The sequence below is a fragment of the Neodiprion fabricii genome, chromosome 1, assembly GCF_021155785.1.
Source record: "Neodiprion fabricii isolate iyNeoFabr1 chromosome 1, iyNeoFabr1.1, whole genome shotgun sequence".
Taxonomy (NCBI): domain Eukaryota; kingdom Metazoa; phylum Arthropoda; class Insecta; order Hymenoptera; family Diprionidae; genus Neodiprion; species Neodiprion fabricii.
Genome location: NC_060239.1, coordinates 9,375,700 through 9,398,476, shown reverse-complemented (window position 1 = coordinate 9,398,476; position 22,777 = coordinate 9,375,700). Strand labels below are relative to the sequence as shown.

General features: G+C 36.9%; 1 protein-coding gene across 5 annotated transcripts in view; it reads left to right on the top strand.

The window, feature by feature from the left end:
* Positions 1–22,777, top strand: part of LOC124188186 (prolyl 4-hydroxylase subunit alpha-1) — a 138,957-nt gene that overhangs the window by 45,714 nt on the left and 70,466 nt on the right. The window contains exon 1 of one of the 5 annotated variants that reach the window (XM_046580746.1): positions 14,498–14,927. The exons of 3 other annotated variants lie outside the window; for them this stretch is intronic. The gene's annotated coding sequence lies outside the window, so the exon portion shown is untranslated. Of the gene's footprint in view, positions 1–14,497; positions 14,928–16,631; positions 16,745–22,777 lie in introns of those variants that run through there. One more of the 5 variants, XM_046580748.1, reaches the window with a different exon arrangement.

The window sequence follows — 22,777 nt, the reverse complement described above, 5'->3', positions numbered from 1 at the left end:
AACCTATTGTTATACTATCAGAAACAGGAAAAACCCGTAAAGAAATATGTGGAAAAATTCTCTGAATATACGAGAAATGCATATAAAATTGGCGGTAAAAATACTTACCATTATGAGTCAAGGGTGTAAGGTATTGAAGCATTAATTGTTTTCCTTCGAAAAAAGGAAAATATTTCCACTTTACATAATTCTTACCTTTTCAATCGAACGCCTGACACAGAACTGTCGATTGTTATTGTTCACGTGGAGGGCAAAGCTTTTCCGGAAAATAATTCCACTGCGATAAAATCTGTATTTTTCAAATTTGTCAAGAAAAAAAACTTACCCCAGCTCTCAAATAGTGGTCTTTCACAAATTTTTTCATGACATAATCGGTATCCTAATCCAATAACAGTTGACAATCGGGCAAAACGATTTTATGAAAATCTGCTTCAAGGAAACAGCACCAATTATGGAAAACGTACAAAACCCGTAGCCAATAAAAAAAGGTGAAAATTAAGAAGAATTGCTATAAAGTACAGCACTGAGAAAAATTTCATTTGTTACAGTAACTAGAAAAATTAAGTAAAACAGGTATCGTTAAAAAAACTGTTTGAATATTGTTGGAATTAGGAAAAACGAGGTACGCGTAACCATTTTGCGCTATCGTCGATCCTTTTTTGATAATTGCAACGCAAAATCAATTTGTTCGGTTCACTCTGTTTTTTTAGTTAAATAAGGCTTCAACGTCAATTTATCGTTAAATTTTCGCAACAGTTACAAGAAAATATAGCAACAACGATCGTAATGAGAAGGAATAGCAACGGATACCAGACTTTCCGGTAACAGCTATAAAACTAATTTTCGTTTTCTACCTAGAACTATATTTTCCGATTTTGGTAAAAAATGAAAATAGTCAAGAACCGAGCGGTAAGCGGAATTAAAAATTTCCCTCAGCGAGGGATATAAGGCGTAAAATCAAAGAAGGACGGAGATCAGTGGTTGGCAGGGGCAACTCGAATCGAGGTTAGTGGGGGCAGCCCGCGATTCGCTCGAGAAAAGCAACAGCAGAAGCAGAATCAGAAGCAGAAGCAGAAGCAGCAGCCACCCGTAACGGAAATCCGGGACGTCCGCGGACCGACTGCGTTCGCAATCGATAACGGCGTTTCAGAGGCTTCGTCTACGTTTGCGTTTCGTCTGGTTTCAAGCGAGAATCGAACCGTTTTCATTTCCGGTTAGGAAAATCTCTGATGGACAATGGGCGCCTAGTCGCCCTTTCCGGTCGTCAGCGCTTTGCTGGTCTACCGGAATGCGAGCAGTCGTTACACGTGGAACATCGAACTTTCAATTAGCCAGCATCGTCTGCACCCATCTCTCACTTCTGCATTTTTTCCTCTTTTTGCCGTTGGGAGGAAAAGTTCCTCAAGTTTTTGCTTCATTTTTTTTTTTTCTCCAAAGTATCCGCGTCTGTTTTAATCCGCTAGAATCGAACGAACTTATCGCTATAGTCTGAACGAATCGGCTAATTAACATTCCTCTGATAATCAGTTGGCTTAACGAAGATGTCCGTTTTGACACATCCTTTCAACGACTGAAGGACGGTTGTCCGTCATTCGCACGAATCAGGTACTATTTTATACGGTTCCATCTGGCAATATCATGTGCTTGAAGTTCGGAGAAATGTATCAGAGAAAAATGGGAACACCCGAATCATTCCAGGCTTGTAAAGTCGTAGAAAAACTGTACTGAGAGAAATTTTTAGTTCCAGTTACAAAATGAAAATTAGTTTTTTAGCTGTTACCGGAAAGTCTAGTATCCGTTACTATTCTTTCTCATTACGATCATTGTTGCTATATTTTCTTGTAACTGTTGCGAAAATTTAATACTTGCGCAACGATAAATTGACGTTGAAGCCTTGTTTAACTAAAAAAGTAGAGTAAATCTAACAAACTGATTTTGCGTTGCAATTGCCAAAAAAGGATCGACGATAGCGCAAAATGTTTCGGCGTACCTCGTTTTTCGTAATTCCAACAATATTCGAACTGTTTTTGTAACGATACCTGTTTTACTGAATTTTTCTAGTTACTGTAACAAATGAGACATTTTTATTTTCAGAATTAATTAACTATATTCTGTGTCATTTCCTATACCTTCAATAACAATTCAAGTAACAGAAGTTTGTGCTCATATTTCGTTGTGTTTCGATGCCACGATCTTCAACTTCGTGAAACTTGATATCAGGAATCTCCGAGCCCTAATAATTCAGAATTGAATCACACGGATCTAATATTGTTAATTATCCTCCGATAAATTTAGATATCTGTGGTGTGACGATCGTATTTCTACGAATGCTGGCAATATTCCCCGAGTTAATAATTTATTGCGATTCGGAGTGACTTCTACAACAAAAAATTCCAAGAGCACATCCAGAAGAATTATTTGCTCGAACGTGAACCTGCCAGACAGTTTATTTACCCGTCGAGTGTCACTCGACCCTCCACGCGTCCACTTTCTCTTATATTGCTGGCCAGATTTTGCTGCAAATGGAATACAAGGGTTCGGTAAATGCACGGTTCAGCCGTTGAAAATCGTCAAATGTTACCATGAAGTTTGAGTGACCAACATTTCTTCCACCGACATTCGTATTCAATTCGTTTGCTATTTTTCCACTCTTTTTTACGACTTCCAAATTTCATTTCATCGCAAACCCGTGGCTAAATTTTACCGAATTATCTTTACTCTGAATCAGTCCTAATCCTTTCTTCCCTAGTTCCATAATCCCAATTCCATCCGTGCTTCTGTTAATATTTTACTCAAATTTTCACTAATTTTCCATGCTACGATAACTCGTCCACTTGAAGTTGAGGATGTGTTCTGTCACCGGTTCTACAGCAAAGCACGAGCCCCGTTTCTCGCTAAGGATGGAAAGTAAGATACACAGGGCTTGTTTATGTTTACGCTTGTCTCTCCTGTTTAAGCCCTAAACTCTTGATTCCTGCCTCCTTTATTATGAGTTAGGAGCCTCGCCTCGAAGAAGTGCCTCGAGTAGATATACCTAACGCTACGTTTTTTTTCTCTGTGCTTTGAGCCAAGGATCAGGAAGCCTTCCACGCTCCCTCTTCGCCTGCTGCAATTCGAAAAAGCTGAGAAATTTAATATCCTGGTCATTTGACGCAGGGAATTCTCTTCAAACCTGCGGATACTCGGTCGACGTTGTTTTAAAATAAAATATATATTTTTCTCGTTCAAAAATTAGTTTCAACTTTTCGTGACAATAATACTCCAACATCAGCTGTTTGACAATTTTTTTTTACCGAGCCTCAGGCACGTGAAGATAGAACTTTCATTTAAAACGCGCGAAATTTTCAGAAAGATCAGTATCGATGGTTTTATCTTTGTTCGAATTAAAGTAACGACTCGATCCAAGTGTGAATAGGTGTCTTCCACTAACAGCGACCTCAGAGATATAAATGGGAAGTAATTCGAGTTAGTATCGATTTCCGAGACATCCGCCACGCTGCACACTGCAACTTCATTTTCACGCCCTCGCAAACACCAGGAAATTAATCCTGCATCACCAGGTGAAATTTAACCCGTGTGACTCCGGCTACTTCAAAGTATTACTATAATCTGTACGTAATCGTTTAGCAACGAAGAAAACGTAATCGAATCTCACAATTGTGCCGGAATCTGAAGGTACAGGGGTGATCGGGACGAAGATCGTTATTCGAATGTAAATTTTTTACTACCTACTTGACTGTAATAGTAAAAAAAAAGTACTCCCACTTCTGAGCTGTGAAAATAAAATCTCACTCAATTTTTGTTACCTGCCTCACTTTTGCTCCGGCTTGTGATATGAATAAGTAATCAATTTCATTTTGTCAAATAGTTTTTACCTCGAGCATTCGGAAATAATTTTTTCTGTAAATTTTGCTTCATCTCATTCGTTGTCAAGATTAATTACAAGTGGATTATCTTTTGGATTGTCCGGTGGTAGGTGGGTGGTGGAATTTGTTTCCACATATAAATTTTCATGTAGATGTTGGGAATACAAATGTCGATTTTCTTATTTCTCTAAAACTGTCGCCAGCTTTCGGCAATCAATCAATGCACAGAACATATACCTTTTTTTGTATCACTGAATTTTGGAACAAGGTTATAATTCCGGAAATAGTTCAACCGTCTTACTGATTCTGCGTTCTACCGATTCATCAACTTTAACCCTTTGGGTAACACATTATTGCGCTGAGCCAACTTTTGTACGAATTTGATTACGAATCTGAAATCAGATTCTGAGAATTCAATGTAGCGGATCCAATATGGCGGACGAAAATGTCAAACTCAATAAAATCCGGTCGAAAAACTCTATTGAGAGGTTTTCGGGATCGCTGATTAGATTCGCCATTTTGAATTTTCAATATCTGATTTCAGATTCGTAATCAGCGACCCTGAAAACCTTTGCACAGAGTTTTTGCTTCGGTTCTGATCGAATTTGACCGCCAGCGAGTATGTACGATATTACGATTCCATTTTAGCATTTCCCAACAGACTGACAAGCAGCATCGGGGAAATTTAATTGATACTCAAGTACTTGCGATACCACGCGGCTCGACACAGCACATTATATCCGTAGATGTGCCTACATACATACCTTAGAGTGGTGGTAGAAAACCGTAATAGTCGATTGATAGCGGTACAAAAATATCGAATTTTCAAAGACGCGAAGATCTAATTCGTAGAATTATAAAAATGTCGAAAATTCAAGCACAGAAAATTGAAAATACGGTAGATCGAAGTACAGAAGGACAAAATATAAAAAGGTCGAAACATAGAACGGCAAAATCTGCATATGATTCTAAGTATTATATTATTCAGACAAGTTACGACGATTCTACATTTTGTCATTCTATATTCTGATGTTTCTATTTTTCTACTTCTTTACACTTCGAGTTTCTTCATTTTTTAATTCTACAAATCTGATTTTCGCTTTACAAAAATTCGAAATTATGGCTCTCGGATTTCTTGATCGTTCTATATTTTTTTTAATGCTATTCCCGACTCGACTGTAATATTAACTATTTTACCTGAAAAGTGGGACGAAAGTAGCATATTATTCCTTTTTAACGCAATTTGCGGGAATAATCTTCGTTTTTATTCCCTTATAACATAATCTAGTATAATCACTTTACGTACCGAAGCTCAAATGAAAATTGACGAACGTTCATTTCATCATTTACGAGCTCGACATTGACTAATGTCTCTGAATTGAGCCGAAGAACTTTGCTCGTTTACAAACCGGTAAGAAAATCACAGGGAATTTGTATGAATTATACGATAAAGACACTGAGATTGTTGCATCGTAGATACAACAAGTACTCGAATTTTAAGTAAAAATGTGCGAGTTTCGCACAGCGGAAAAACTTGATCGAATCAAGATGTTGTGCATCATGCGAATAGTTCTTTTTCCAGTTGAGTCCCTTGGGCAAAATGTAAATTAAAAGTGAAAAAAAAAAAACAATTCAAAGCAGGGATCATCTTTTAGCAGTTACGATTAACGGTGAAAAAAGTTCAACGTATAGCCTCGTCGAATAGACGCAAAAAAGCTCAACTTCTTTACAGCCCGCACCGCCGTAGATATTCTTGCTTGATACACGATAAGTCGATTAGCATAATCGATTCATTGCTTTGCAAGTATCCATGCCGAGCATCTAGCGAATCTTTTTTTTGTTCGCCGTCATTACCGAACGAGCTTGGATGTTTCTTTTTTTTTTGCGGAAATTGGCGAATGCGCAAAGTTTGTTTTACTCAACTATTCTGAACTTTTCATTCGTAAAAAACGAATAAACGAAGCACGTGTTACGATATTTGCGCGATACACGAAAATTGCCTGATTCAAAAATATTGTGCCAAAACGCTGTTTCCATTACTCCAGTATTCCAGGGTTTGCCGACTCGCATCGGCTGCCTCGTCTTTACTTTTGAAAACTTTCTTGCATAAATAAACGCAGCTAAATTGCTGAAGACACAGCTCAGAATGGTAATCGCAAGCTGTGCATTTATTAAACGCTCCTTGCGTAAATTAAACATGATAATTATTAGCATACTTAATTCGAATACGACAGTCTGAAGATCGTGTTTAAATTGTTCGTCGCACTCCATCCGGACAGGTTATCCACTTTAAACGACTCTATTATCTTTCGGTATTCGATTGCAGTAATTTTCTGCTAGTTTTTTCGTTCTGACAAGGAATATCCCCAAATCCGACTTTGAGATGAAACGATCTAAAGAAATTGCACGAATCTAGGAAATATCTCGACTTTATTGAGGAAATTTTAATTTCATCTTTAGTAAATATGCTTTTAAAAAGGTTCTTCTTCGTTATTTCAATTTCCCTGTAGAGAGTACATTTTACGAATCACTGACGATGATTTTTGATGTTATTCGTTCGGCTTGCTGTAGCATAGCAATAATCACCGTCTCGTTGAAAAATATAAAAAAGAAAAATGATTTGCAGCTCATATTTAAGTATGTTACATGGAGACATAGATTATAGAATATGATCCGTCCAGATTAAATGTATTATAAGCCAAAAAATTAAGTATGCCAAGTGCCGTCTTTCATACAACGAATGGGTATTAAGTTAAGTTAAAAAAATATTAGCTAATGCAGTAATTGGACGTATTTCATTGTTATTGAGCAGGAGACGTGCAGATATAAAGTAAACTGCAGCTGTTGCGAATTTTCTATGGAGCTTTAAATACTGAGAAAATAATTTGAATCTTGTAGAGTGGGATAAAAAGAACACCACGTTACTTCGAAAATCAACTATGTAATACTGTAATACTGTATACGTATATTGAAACCCTTGTATGAAAAATAGAGTCGTCAAAGTACGAGCCCAAAGACTTTGTCTCGTTAACAATTACAGTCGAATCAATAGAAATTTCTGCGGTACGTTAGTTGAAGAATTTTGTTCAATGTAGATAATCCCAAGTTTTACATTCCTTCCGGAGACTGTGCGAACATATCCTGTACGAGAAGTACTGTCCTGGTTCGAGCAAGAATTTCAGAAGTTTGGATTATCAGCAAAAGCCCCCCTCAAGATCGGAGGTTGATGAGGAAACGAAAACTTGAAAGGGGTTAAACTTGTTAACTCGACAGAATTAAAGTTTTCTGTACAAGCAAAAGTACGCTCTGCGAGCTGTATTGATATGGCACCAAAAATCTTTGCAACTCTCAACTTTTCCCGTTACGTTGAGAAAAATTTCATTTGTTGTAGTAACTAGAAAAATTGAGTATAACAGGTATCGTTAAAAAAACTGTTTGAATATTGTTGGAGTTACGAAAAACGAGGTACGCGTAATCATTTTGCGCTATCGTCGATCCTTTTTTGGCAATTGCAACGCAAAATCAGTTTGTGAGGTTAAATTAGTGAGCATTAAATTTTCGCAACAGTTACAAGAAAATATAGTAACAGTGATCGGAATGAGAAAGAATAGTAACGGATACTAAACTTTCCGGTAACTGCTAAAAAACTAATTTACATTTTACACCTAGAACTATATTTTTCGATTGTGGTAAAAAATGAAAATAGTTAAGGACTGAGCGGTAAACGGAACTAAAAATTTCTCTCAGTGTAGTTTTCTCAGCTTACGATGATAACTCACACCTTTTATCGTGCGATGATTTGTATTGACTCGTTGAAACATTGTCCGTACGATGATGCTGCGATGTAGCGCACGGTTTAAACTGTAACGATATGTCCTATAATCAGTGTACATTACGCTAATTGACCCGATAGTGACGTGGGTAATTAATCACAACCAATTAGTGCAACTTCACAATCGTTATGTGCGCAAAGCGTGTCTATAAGCGTCACTGAAGCCTCTGGTAATTCACGGAATTTCAAAAATCAAATGGCCTGTCACATACTTGATTCACTCCCGGGTTCAAATTCTTGGAGATAACCGGTTGATCCAAGCAACCATTGCAGATAGGGGTAAAAATCCTGAAAGATCAAAAAGTGGGCTGGTCGAAAACCCGAAGTTTTTGAGATAGGAATTTTAAAATAAGGAATGATCAGTGTAACGAAATTGGGATTTTCGATAAATTATCCAGTGGAATAACTGTTTTCCCGAAAGTTCATTTAATCAAGCTCTCTTTTATCCCAACAAGTAATTTAATTACAGTCTGCATTCCGAATGAATAAAACATAGACTGTGAATACATAGAAGAATGAAAGTTCCAAAATAAAAAATTGTGAGCTGCTAATACTTCGACCTGCCAATATTCCAAAAACATTATTCGTTGAAAATCAAGGTTCAGATGGGCCGAAATTTTGATCCGCAAAATGCCGAAGGACCAGAATTCCGAACGGACGAAATACGGAATCTCCATAAAATTTGGGATTCATAAAATTCGTTAACTCGATGCTAATTTTATCAAGATTATCTGTGTCATCAGAGAAAAAAAACGAATTCGAAAAGGGCACGAGTCTGACATTTCAAAAGGCAACTTTTTGACTGTTCGGTATTTTCGCAATTCAATATTTTTCCCTTCGTAATCTTGCCTATTCTTAAGAAAAAAAAAAAATTGGGTACAAATTTATTTATACATTTTTGCGTTCTCAATTTTTAATTTTCTACAAGACAACTTTTCGTATTTATGGTCTTTCTACTTTTTTAACTTTCGATAATTTGACTTTCGAGATTTCGAGTCCCGTTGACTTTTCAATCGTTCGAATTTTTGTACCCAACTCGCTTTTAGATCGAAGGCCGGAAATCAATTACCTCATTACGCACACTCGATGAAGTGCGACTATGCGTCAGTGATGACTGCAGGAATAGTGGGGCGATAATATAAAGTTAGAAGAACGCGTATTAAATAAACTTCAGATACAGGTCCTTTGAAGTTCTCATTCCGTGAAAATGTTTAAATCTCACCTAAATAAATATTGTACATTTCGAAGCTTGCAAATATAGGTATTGTAAAGATGCAACACGACGAGATCTTTAATGTTAGTTTGAAAAATGTGATATTTGTCATTCGAAAGTGGTTAATTTCCAAGTAAATTTCGGAAATCACTCAGAAAATGAAACTCACAATCAAGCCAATTGAGAAACTTCAGTCGAAGCATCGTTGCTGGTTCGTACGATTCATCATAATTTTCATTCATTTCACGAATCTTGGATCAAGAGACAAGCTCTGCTAAATGCCACGTCAATTACTCTTCAGCTCTAATAATGCCTTGTCATTAATTTTCAGGAATAACCTTCCGTGCTCCAAATCTTTACGTATATCAAGAGGTGAGTGGCTCATGGATAGTCACAGGATGCATTCAATATCTTTATTCTCATTCCACTTGTAATCTTTTCTCTTTCGTTGTATCTGTTAAAATTCCTGGCCAAGGCTTCTAAGGAATGTACGATTAGACGTCGCGTGGTATTTTCAGTAATCGGCTATGTGTGAGGCAATAGATAAGGTGTCAAACCGAAAGCGAGTCTATACCGTGACATACGGTTCACTGATCACCATTTCACATGGATTGTAATGGTGAGAAAAATGTAACAAAAAAAGTGTAACAGGTATCGATAAAAAAACTGTTTGAATATTGTTAGAATTACGAAAAACGAGGTACGCGTAATCATTTTGCGGTATTGCCGATCCTTTTTTGGTAATTGCAACGCAAAATCAATTTGTGAGGTTTGCTTTACTTTTTTAGTTAAATAAAGTTTTAACGTCAATTTATCGTTGTAAAAGCATTGAATTTTCGCAACAGTTACAAGAATATATATTAACAGTGATCGTAATGAGAAGGAATAGTAACGGATACCAGACTTTCCGGTAACAGCTAGAAAACTAATTTTAATTTTATACCTAGAACTATACTTTTCGATTGTGGTAAAAAATGATAATAGTTAAGGACTGAGCGGTAACCGGAACTAAAACTTTCTCTCAGTGCAGCTTCACTCAGGATGTTAACCTGTTAACCAGTTGTTGATGACCCCAGCCGAAAATTGCTTGCTGTAACGAAGCAATTCTACATTTTGACTTGAATTTTTTCGGCTATTCACTCAAGTGTGTTTTGCAAGATAAAAAAGGTCGCAGCAACAATTTTGTAATTTTAAGTTAGTAATATACAAGTCATATTTTCAATCTGTCAAGTCACGACAATCTCGATTGAAAACCCTTCAATCACGGATGAGCCCAAGCTGCCAGCTAATCGTAAATGTTAACACGAGACAAAACTCTGTGATATTATTTCAAAGCGACACCGAATCCGTTATTGGTTTTACATTTGCAATGCATGTTTCATTTCATGATTTTCCGAATTATCGATTTTTCATCTCTGTTCAAATATGACGCTGTACAATGTGATTATTACGAACTTATTAATGAACGAATTGTCCAAATTTAAAATCAATCATACGTATGGTTGTTAGGGTATCAATTGAGCTTTGTTATAACAATGGACCCGGTTCAATACTTGAACAGGTTCGCGTTGATGGCGAATCGGGAACTCACTAATGAAAAAGCTACCTTTTGATGAAAATGAAGGACCTCGGTGTTACAACGACAGCACTGAAAGCCACGTTTCGGTGAATTATCCTTTTTTGCCCGCAGTAAGCGGATCCTCGTGAATCTCGTCAATTTTGCACATCCTTATCGACACATCCGTACAACGTTGGTTTGAGTTCCAATGTTCCAACTGCCGCAAGAACAATCTATCAACATACACACATCCATGTGCACATATCACAGTGCACGGAGTTCACTGAACTAATGCAGAGTTCACTAACACCATCGCCTTGCGCAGAAATAAATTAGAACCATGAACATGAATCATGTTATACGTGAACCATTTCCAGAACCACCACCTCTACAAGAAACAACACATTAACATCTCTGTAACGCGTCGGCGTGACCACGATTGACTCACGATCGTTTTTAGGCGACCCTTAAGGAGATACGTGATCGAAACTTTATGATCTTTTAATTTGCTCGAAGTTTAAACCCATAACGAAGCTTCATAGAACAAGTGGTCTTCACTTTGCTTCAATCAATGTGCCATACGTGTCCAGATATTATTCAAACGGAAGTAAAGAAGTAGGGGATTTTTTTTTCTTTTTGGTGAAGTTGCTTGCAGTACAATTTTTGTCAATAAAGTTTCAAAAAAATGTGCCAATAATTCGCGATTCAATATTCATTTCAATTCATAAAAGTTTATTAAGCGAATTATTGACACAATTAGGTGGTAAATTATTGAATCGCAATTTCCGCAGCAACTTTCGTTCCTTGCGCTTCTTTGACAAATAGAAAATTTTACCAAATTTTTACGACAAGTGTAGTGCTGCGGGGAGCTTTTTGATAAACACCATTTTTTGATGTTATTTCAATCGAATTCTTTTAGGAAGATTCATTACGAGTTTAAGTTTCAAGTAAATCGAAGAGTCATGCAGTTTCACTGATGCATCCCCATAAAAATACTTTCTTAAACACTCGATCTTCTACTTCTTGATTCTTACAATTAGACTTAATTTTCTTCAATCTTCATTTATCAGTTTGAATTTTTCATAAATTCATGCCAAATTCATCCGTAGCTCATTTTATACAATTTCAATATAATTTAAAACCCTGGTATTAGAATTGATGGTAGTTTTCTACTCAAATTTAAGGCATGAGAGTTAGAGATAACATAAATGGTTTAAGAATTCTAAGGATTAGCAAAGTTCCGGACTTCACAGAACTGCATTATCAATCGATGTTATACTTTTGTTCACGATAATAATTACTAACTTTGATTTCTCAACTTCTTGTGCAACTTGTAATCTCTTTCGTTAATCCGTTATCCATCGTCGAAGTGATCATCGATATCTTGAATTGTTTTCTACGTCGCATCCATACTTCATAAAAGTATCGTAGTCATACATTATAAATCATTTTTATTTTTATTTGCAATTGAGATAAAAAAAAGTTGTTTTCACTGCTTTTTTTAAAATTGAAAATCGTATTCTTATCGAGTACTTCATGGATGTCTGTGTTAAAATAACTATTATATTCGAAAACATGAGATTTTTCACATCATCAATCGGGAATTGTTAGTTTGAAAAGAGTTATTATTCGTTCTGGTTACTATCAATATTTTTAGTCAACTTTTCTACTTGTTTATATTACATACTCGGAAAATAAATCAGAAAAACAATACCTATCTATTATGAAACGAAGCACTAGTTGAGTTATTATCTATCACGGAACCGCAGCTACTGCACCGGAAAATTGCGAACCAAATGTGTACCGCGATATTGCCAAAGTTGCAAGTACCCGAATACTATAGGATACCGTATAATCAATTACTTGAAACGTTGGCTGACTGTATTATAAAATAATCGTGATATTTTCTCTTGATGTAATAACATTCGCATAAACTTTCATCATTTTAACCAAAAATTATTCATATTTTTCTTCAATATTTATACCTTTCTTCATTTCTTCGTCCGTTCTTTTTTTTTCCTACACCGTTTTTTTTTTTGATACAACTTTCATAAAAGCTTAAAATGAGTAATATGCTTCAGCGTTGAATCCTCAATATCAATTTCAAAACGGTATCCTTCCATGATCAATAAGAAACGGTACTGGACAACAAAGGTTCAGAAAAAATGTTTGTATGTGAGGCATTCCACCCGAAACCGACTCACGTCCTGACCTTCGCCATCGGCGACTTTATTCTCTTTTCAGCATGATGTAGAGTGTACAAAAAATCATCTTTTACCGAGTTATAGATTTTTTGAACCACTTTACTGCTCCCAAAGTCACGAAAACACAATTTTATAATAAATAACTCCAAACGATTGGCTTCAAGTGTTTCTCGTGCATTTCTGATTGAAAAAAAAAAATTATGAGATCAAATGGAAGTCGGCAGGCTTTTGGTGTAAAAGCTACAGGCGAAACGAGTAATTGAAAAGTGAGAAAAATCGAATTAAATGTAGATTTGAAAAATACAAATTTATGTTCTATTCGTTTTCTGTCTCTTTTCAATTACTTGGTTCGCCTGTAACTTCTAAATGAAAAACTTGCCTACTACCATCTTGGTCCCAAAAATTTTATTTTTCAACAAAGAATTCACGAGAAAAATTTAAATTCAATCAATTAGGGTGTTATCGTATTTTTTTGAGCTGGAAAAATCAAACCCGTGGTCCAAAGAATTTTAAACTCGGTCAAAGATGATTTATTTGTACACTCTACACCGTACTTAAGTATAAATAAAATCGCTGAAGGATTCGGTCAGACGTAGGTTGGTTTGTGGCGGAATACCTCATATATTTTTAAAGGATTTGAGATAATTTCTAACGACAAATCACGGGATTCCAAGAGACACCATATAAATTCAACGATTTTTTTAGAATTTAAAAATCTTACGTGGCTTCGTATTACGAAACTTCGTGCAGTTTAAAATTATTTCGAAAGAGTTTGTGTATTTTCAGAAGATTTCAAAGAATTTTAGAAAAATTCAAGGGATTTTGAAAAATTTGTCGAGGGTGAGCACCGGAATTCGAATGTAATTAAGCGGTTACACGGGTTCTGAAGGGCAAAAAGGAAACATGTTTTCTGTATTTAATTTTTTTTTTTTTTCAACATAATTAAAAAAGTCACTTCATTCAAACTTTAAGCATGTAAAAGAAAATATTTTATAAAATTTTCATAGACGTAGATATCTCCCCGGTAGACAGGATACCTCGTGATACCTTTATTTGAAATTAAAAAATCAAAATTTACTTTTAGTAGATGATTATAGCTTGTCCTTGAACGAAGGATTCTTTTTTTGTGATCACAACCTATTTTACAGGGCAATACATGGTCTAGATTTTACCGAAAATCGTACTGTTTTGCATACAACTCGATCAAAACTTCAAATTACATTTTAGTTTCAAAATCCTTCGTTCAAGGACAAGCTATAATCGTCTACTAAACGAAAAATTTTGATTTCTTGATTTCATACAAAGCTACAATGGATACTTGTTTCACCGAAGACCAGTTCTGAACAGCTGAATTTTCAAAATGTTCGTAAGATAATTTTACAAAATGTCGTTCAAATAATTCTTTCTTCTTTTACACGTTCAAAAATTTGAATAAAATATAAAATTTTCTTATATTTTTGAAAAATTGGAGAAAATATGTTGTATTTTTTTTTTTTTGTTTTTTTTTGTTGCCCTTCAAAACCCCTCGCTCCGCACGAAATTCGACCCTTTTAGCAACCCAATATACGGAATGCCACTTTAATCCTCCGTTCCGACTGTATTTCAATTCTCTGAAACGACCACTTCGCGCACCGAGGCCTGGAAAAAAAAGGTCGAGAAACTGTGTTGCCAGCGGGTGCACGGGGTCAGATCAGGCTGCGCGACCATTGCCAATGCAAAACGTGGTAACCCAGCCGCTCTGGCTCTTACGATGAGTTTGATTGCGCGTCGCGGCGCGCGCCTACGCGTTCGGCGGGCTATGCGAGCTTTTGCTCGGCTCCCGGCGAGCCCTCGGTCGCAGTCATCTGCGACAGCTCGGTCTGTTCGTACTTCGTGCGGTGCGGTATCCGTCTCCCCTCTCTCTCTCTCTCTTTAACTCTCTCTCGCTCTCTCAAACTCTCTCGCGATTAATGTAACGCGCCGCCTAACAAGTGTCAACAAAGTGTCACCACCTCGCGTCTAACGTCGAGCTTTGAATCGGGACTCCAAACTCGGTGGAGAGCCCAGGCCGAGCTTTCGAAGCTTGCTCGGAGTGCCGTGAAGTTCAGCCGAGAAAAAGCTCCGCGTCACGCGCGCCTTTCGGTAGTGAGATAACACCTACCACGTGTTCCCTGTTACAGTTCCGTTTGTCAGGATCACTGCGCCGCTTTCCCACGCGTGACTCAACGCTCGTTGCAGGCTGACCACGGGCTGTGACTACTTGCAACTCGGAAAGGTAAGACGAGATACGGCAGCATCGTTATTGTCGCCGCTGGTGTTCACCTTCTCTCGCATGTTTAATGTTGGCCTACTGTGCGGTGGTCGTAGATTTTTTTTTTTTTTTTTTTTTTTTTTTGCGTGGGTCGTAAACACGAGCCGCATTCGATGGCTCGATGGCTTGTGTGTGTTTAATAAACATGTTTCATTCAAGGAGTGTCGATCGTGCTATTCAACCGCTGGAGATCGTTTCGTTTTTCTCTTCAACGAGTCGCGATTTTTTCACCCTTGCTCACGAGTTTTGGACTAATTCATCCACCGTGATTAGCGAAACGATTTCTTGTGCGGAGTGGTGAGTCGGGTTGAAACTGGTAACGTTATCGTAACGAAACATTGGGGCGAGATCGCTATTTTCTTATTTTTACGATGATTTTGAAGGAAATAAGATTGCAAAATATAAGTGTGTTTTGTTTTGTTACGGGTTAATGAATTTTAAAGAGTTGCTAAATTGCGAAACAACGGTTTTTACTCAGCACGAATCGTTACGACAACGTTACTAATGTCACCGTGATGGTGTGAGTGGGTTTAGTTGAATCCGATATTTATAGTTTCTCAAAATCGCCTGAAAATTGATAACGAATATAATAAATCGTATAAAGATACTGTAACTGTTTCAAGAAAATTGGAGAATCTCTTTTGAAGTGATGACAACTTATGACATGTTGCGCTTGTACTCCTATGAAATAATCGACCTCCTGTGACCCTGCGATACAACGTAAACGAGTATTCTAAATTCGATATAATAAATCTCAAAAATAACTTCTCATACGATCGCAAGTGATTCGCATTCATATTCGTTCGACCACAGTCGAAATTTCGAGACGCTTCAAGCGTCGAAGTTTCAAATCAACGAGGTTAAAGATAGTAACGTTATTGTAACGAAACATTGGTGAAAAGATGACTATTTTCTTAATTTTAAATGATTTTTAGTCAACTACGATTTCGGAACATGAGAATGTAAGTGTGTTTTGTTTTATTACGGCTTACTGAATTCCGGACAATTTCAAAATCGCAGAGTAACGGTTTTTCCTCACACTCAGAGAAGTTTTTAGTTCCGGTTACTGCTCAGTCCTTGACTATTTTCATTTTTTACCACAATCGAAAAAAATAGTTCTAGGTAGAAAATGAAAATTAGTTTTCTAGCTGTTACCAGAAAGTCTATTATCCGTTACTATTCTTTCTCATTACGATCACTGTTGCTATATTTTCTTGTAACCGTTGCGAAAATTTAATGCTTGTGCAACAATAAATTGACGTTAAAGCCTTATTTAACTAAAAAAGTAGAGTAAACCTCAGAGACTGATTTTGCGTTACAATTACCAAAAAAGGATCGACAATAGCGCAAAATGATTACGCGTACCTCGTTTTTCGTGATTCCAACAATATTCAAACAGTTTTTTTTAACGATACCTGTTTTACTAAATTTTTCTAGTTACTGTAACAAATGAAATTTTTCTCAGTGCAGCATAAATCGTTGCGATAACCTTACAAACGTCAATACGATCCAAATCATCGAATCCTAGAGATTTCGAGCATTGCACACGTGCGAACCGGTACTTGACGTATATTTATGCCTGGCAGAAAGAGAGAGAGAGAGAGAGAGAGGTAGAGAGAGAGAGAGAAAGCTGGGTGCACGTGTTTCGCAGGCAATCAGTCACCAGTCAAGTCAGACTTGTCGCGCTGAGAGTTGCGGCGTCTAAGCTGATTGTGAGTGAGCTTTCAGAGTCCGGGCAGAGCTTTACATTTTTACAGCACGTCGCTTCAGCAGCCCCACACGTACGTACTCGCGAAATTCCAGCGGAAATTGTCATGTCTTTAAAGTGATCGGTTAGTGTTCAGTCGAAAATATTGACAAAGTACGCGCGGATTGAGGAGCGCAGTGGAATCATTGCGAGAACTTGGTGTTTAGAATCGTCGAAAAGGAAGTCAGGCTGAAGTTGGTAACGTCAGCGTTACGAAATCTCAGAAGAAAAAATTCAACTTTATTTGAAAATTTAAAAATGACTTTGAAGAAATTGGCTTTTCAAAATTACAGTGTATTTATTTTTTTGTTTGTAACGGTTGACTATATCCATAAATATCCCGAAGATGCGAAGTAGCGATTTTTCTTAAACACGCATCGTTACAGTAACGTTACTAACTTCATCCTCCATAAAAGGGCCGGATTAGTGATTTGCCGTATTATTCGGGAAACTCGTCTTATTGGTGATAAATCGTTGTTACCATATAGCGATGAATGATGAATAACTTGAAACTTTTTGAAGTTTGTCATATTTCAATAGATTGTATAGACTTTCTAAATTCTATTGAAAAGAAGCTTCAGTACTCGAACGACGAACAAATTTATTCACAAGAGTTTCGTGCTTTCACGATCGACAAATTTCTTGACTCACTGTCAAACTAAACGTCACCAATTACCAATGATCGATAAACCGAAACCAGGGTCATCAATTCCGACACTTTTTCATATTCCACCGCTTCTTTCTGACCGTATGAGAACTTTTTTTTTTTTTTTGTTTCAATAACTACAGAGTGTTTTGTTTTTTGTTTTTTTTTACTCCTGTTTCGATTTTAAACTTTCCGCTGCTTATTCGTAAAAAAAAAAAAAGAACAAGGGAAGTTATTATAATCACCCTCAAATCGAAAAGTCGGGTTTTTACGATATCTCGACGTTTCAAATCCTACAGAATCACCTCCGAGCATTGTCCTCGATTTTTCCAAATTTCCCTCTCCGGATATCTGGAGAACAATCGAACGGATCTGAGTATAATTTTCCTCAATTGACGAGGCTTTTCTTCACTCAAAATTTGTGGAATTTCCAGTTTCACTCGATTGTTTATGAATGATTTGAAAATTTCACTGAAAGTTCTCTTACACGTAACACGAATACACTCGTGGCAACCGTAGCGCCTGGGATTGAATCCCATCTGCGCGCGAAGTTTGAATAGATACGTCTTCTTTGAATGCATTCGTAGTTTTAAGCAGTATAACCAACCGAGAATTTGTCCTTAGCATCGCCGGACTTCAACTTGAAATGCGAAGTCTTACAAGTTAAAACGTTATCACACGATTGCTTTCAACGGTAAAAGGTTCATTTGGTTTGATAGAACAAGCAAGTTATAGCATGTTTGGAATGGTTCATCTTCAGTGTTCGGATAAGGTCAATTTTATCATCTGAAAAATTTCTCTCCCATCGCGTGGAATTCAGGCTTTCAAAGATAGGCTTCTCCCTCTTACCGTCTGCCTCTCTTAGAATTTGTATGAACAAACCTTCGGACACTCTGAACTGCCAACCGCACGCCACGTGGATCCACTTGCGACTGTTGTGAGAAACCCCCGGGTCAGCCCACCACTTCGTTTCAGTCAAGTTCACGCAGCCGCGATGTACTGCAAGTACTTATTGTTAATGGAGTGAAGTTAGTAACGTTATCGTAACGAAACATAATGGAAAAAATGGTTATTGTACTATTTTAGACCAACTTTGAAGGAGCTGATTTTTCAAAATATGAACATGTTTTCTTTGTTATAACTTACTAGCTGAATTTCAGCAAATCCCGAGGGTTCAATTAACCATTTCTTCTGCACACGCATCGTTAAATCAACGTTACCAACTTCAACCTCATTAATATGTCGTCTCAGAGAGCTCTGAACAGCTTCTAAAATCTCGGACTTAGGCATCTCATCACGTATATTCCATCAGGAATCTTGGATTGTATTCTCAGTTATGATACCACTTGAACCGACTCGTGTCCTCAATCGTCTTGAATCACTGTCAATACCTACATACCTTTTACGCCTACGTGTGAATGCGATGTATATGGCGACGAGGTTGAATTATTATAGGCACACGTGGAGACGGAATTAAGCCGCGGGTCGCGCAAACTGGTGAAAAGGGCAGCGGCGTAATTTAAGCAATTGTTAAACTTGCGCCCTGCCCTTATATTCATAGACACGATACGAGGTACCCAAAGGAACAATTGGCTTGACTCGATCGTCAACTGTCTCGTGATCTACCAATGCCTATTTCTCGTAAGGGAATTTCAGTTGACAAAATCAAGCTTATGTTGATTATACGCACTCATTGTATTATATCACAAAGCTTTTGTTTAATCGATCGCATGTATTTTGTTGAACATTGTACTCTCTTGGAACAAGCATATCTTGGTTCACTCAAAATCCGTGCATTCATCTCGACGATTTCAGATTCATTCAAGTCTCTTCAAAACCGCGTGCGATGATTTACATATAATTTGGAAATTTTTGTTTTCATCGGTTGATGGTTGAGAATAAGTCATTGAGAACTTCACGTATGTGTCGGACATTACAAATGATGTAAAATTACGCATATAATATAAATATACTGACATTCGTTTCAATCGAATACACGGTTAATTTTTCGGTGAGTTTTCAGACATCATGAAACTAAACTTACAGCTCACCTCATCCGGCACAAATACCTAACTTTTGATTAAAGCTCAGCGAGCTTTTACTCGTATTTACTTAACTTGATGCCCTGGTTCTGCAAATTGTTGTCTTGCAAATTATTCGTATGTGACAAAGTTCACAGAGTGGGAAGAACAATTTTATCGAATTCGTGTCAATTCACGAGATTCTATTCAAGTCAAATTCATTTTGGTTCATGTCTTGCGCTAGTTTTTGCGAATTTTCAATCATACATTACGATTCAATGATGATTTAAATTCATAAATTTATATTTTCAAGTAAATTACATTTAGGGTATTAACTTTGCTTAACGTGAAAACTAACAACATCTAATATACTACATGTAGAAGTGAGTGCACGCATGTTCAAGAATTTTGACTCCATTAGTAGAAGAGGATCATTAGCATAAAAGTCGAATCAGTGGAGTAGGAAAAAGCTTGGCTTAATATTCAAATTACGTGCCTTATTGGGTCGTGAGATGACAAGTTGATAAACAGGGATAAGTGTTTGTAGTAAAAATAAGAAAAGAAAACCTCCTTTAACGGGTAAATAGTTCTACGGCTGGTGCCTACGATTAGCACCCAGTTTCATTGTTCGACACAAATTTCGTGGATTAAATTACGGTAGCACTTTCTTCTACATAATCACGAATCGAAGTAAAATGCATCCCTCAAATAATACCTACCTACATCCATAAGCCAATCCTGCTTGAATGTAATTTCTGTGAGCATTTTACCCGAAACCTGGAGATGCATTTGTATAGGGTATTCCACGCTAACTCAGCCAGTGTAAGTCTTGTTTCTCATGATTTTTCTTATTCTTTTAGGTTTTTATCTGTACACAATTTTTTTTACCGAATTTGTCGCGTAGAACAACTATTTCCGAATAATTTCAATTGCTAGTGAACTGAATTCGATTATTGTCAATAATATGACGAATCCTGGTTTTCACATTCATCCCCAAAAATAAAATGGTAGCTACGGAAAATTTGAACATTTAGTCCACTTTTTCCATCTTGTGTAGCAAGTATACAGATAAATTTAAACAGTCGTCATTGAAAAGTTGAAAGTCGCTTTGATAATATTGACATGGAATCACCGAAATTATCCTCAAAGTGCAGCAAAATCTGAACAAACAATCAATCATTTGTACGAAGTACAAATGGATTCAAGAAAAAAGTTTGTGCGTGAAAAATTTAACCAATACCTCTTTACGTAAGTATTTAACCTAATTGATAAAAAGTTAAACAAGCTCGATGATTTACTGAAATGCAATGAAAAAAATTCGCATTCAAAGTGACAGAATCTTGAAAAACTGCAGAAAAATTGACGGAGATTCCTAGATTTATCGGTCAAAACTTGATTAGAAAAAAAAAAAATAAATAAAAACAAAAATGTAAAAATTATCCAAAAACTTATAAATCCAATCCGATATAAAGCTCTACGTTCAGCTTCGCACGTCAGTCGAATCCGTGTGAAATATCCCATTCGTATGTATACTCCGTACATACCGTGGACTTTTGATGGTACAAAAACCCTGAGGTATCGTTTTTCAAGCTTGCAGCTGTTCTCCGGGCAGCAGGCTCGTAAACTGTGGGGTAACTCGTTAAAATCGCGGAATCGAGACGGAATTCGATAAGATCTGAACAGAGAGAGAGCGAGTGAGAGGGGGGTGGGGGGAGGGGTGGGAAGTGATTTGGTATCGTTGGTAAAAGCGTGGCGTAGAGGATCCTCGGTCGGTACGGCAGGCGTTAAAAGCTCTCCCTCGAATTATGGGTCTGCAACGATGATCGCAGCAGCGAATTCGTATCACGCATACTTATTTCACACCCGCGTGTAGATCCGACAACGTCTTGCTTCTTTTTCCGTAGATCCATTTTCCATTGTCAGCGGTTATAATGGTCAGGATAATTTGTCCTAAAGCATTTTGGCGCCATACCGCGTTGCAGTCACAGAGCTTTTTCATCCAGCTCGTTGCAAGCTGTGCTTGACACCGTTAGCTTCGCATAACTTGTCACGTTCCTGTATAATATATTCATTGCAAGCGCGATTATATCGTTCCCTGGTAAAATGAATCCGATCAACAGATTTAAGCCAACTTGTGGTTTATAACCACGTATAGAGTCAGCTTTATGCTTTAGAACTTTGCATCCACTGATTGCTCGCCCATGGTTTTATCTCTGCGTGAAAACTCGTTGTACGGATTATTAAAAATGTTTTTCCGTCGTTTTTTATTCTCTTTACGTATCGAGTATTAGTTGAGACAACGAAAAGATACACGTGTCAGCTACACTAATTAAAAAAATTTAGTCGTATATGAATCTATCAACGAAACTGATTCGAAATTTCACAAGCATTAAATTTTCACAATAGTTACAAGAAAATATAGCAACAGTGATCGTAATGAGAAAGAATAGTAACGGATACCAGACTTTCCGGTAACAGCTAGAAAACTAATTTTCATTTTCTACCTTGAACTATATTTTTCGATTGTGGTAAAAAATGAATATGGTTAAGGACTGAGCGGTAACGGGAATTGAAAATTGCTCTCAGCGATGCATGTATAAATACGTCTACAGTTATTGCGAATTTTGGCACTGTTGTACAAATTTTGCAGTAGGTCGAAACAACCACCCCTATAGCTACATAGTGACGCAAATAGGACTTCTGTCAAAGTTTCACTCTCCACCGAAGGGGATTCAACCTCTATAGTATTCGAACAATAGGATTTAGTTCGAAACAACCTGATAGAATTGGCTTATAAATTGGCGTCCATCTGAGTGAAATATATCGACAGTTTCCAAAGTCATTCGATGAATATTGTATCGCCGAAGAATACCAGTTCCAAGTGAAAACTGCAAAGCTGCCGGTTCGTTTCCCGGAGTACTTTTTGCCAACTCCGCAAATCCATTACAGCGTTTGACCATTGTTTTTTATTTATTTATTCATTTTTTTTTTTTTTTTTCACCACAGGGTCATTTTGCAGTATGTATATACAATTTTGTACCTACCGGAAATTCGACTAACTTGTTGAGGGAACTAACGAAAAATAAAAAATAAATAAAAAACAATTTATTTCAGCATAGATTATATGTTGCAAACGATCAAACTGTTCGAATATTGAATATAAAACTGAACGGTCTATAGTGACAAAAATTTTGTACGGCAAAAATTAAAATCGCGTTCAGTTATTGCACAAGTTGGAAAATAGAACTGAATGAGCAATCGAGTTGAGATCTATGAAAAATTGGGTTAAAGATGGAAAATCGCCATTTGAGTAGAAAAAAGTTTGGCTTAATTGGTGGCGACTGATTTATACGTCAATGCTTATTCTCTGGTAACCACTGACTTTTATAATTCTTCGTTT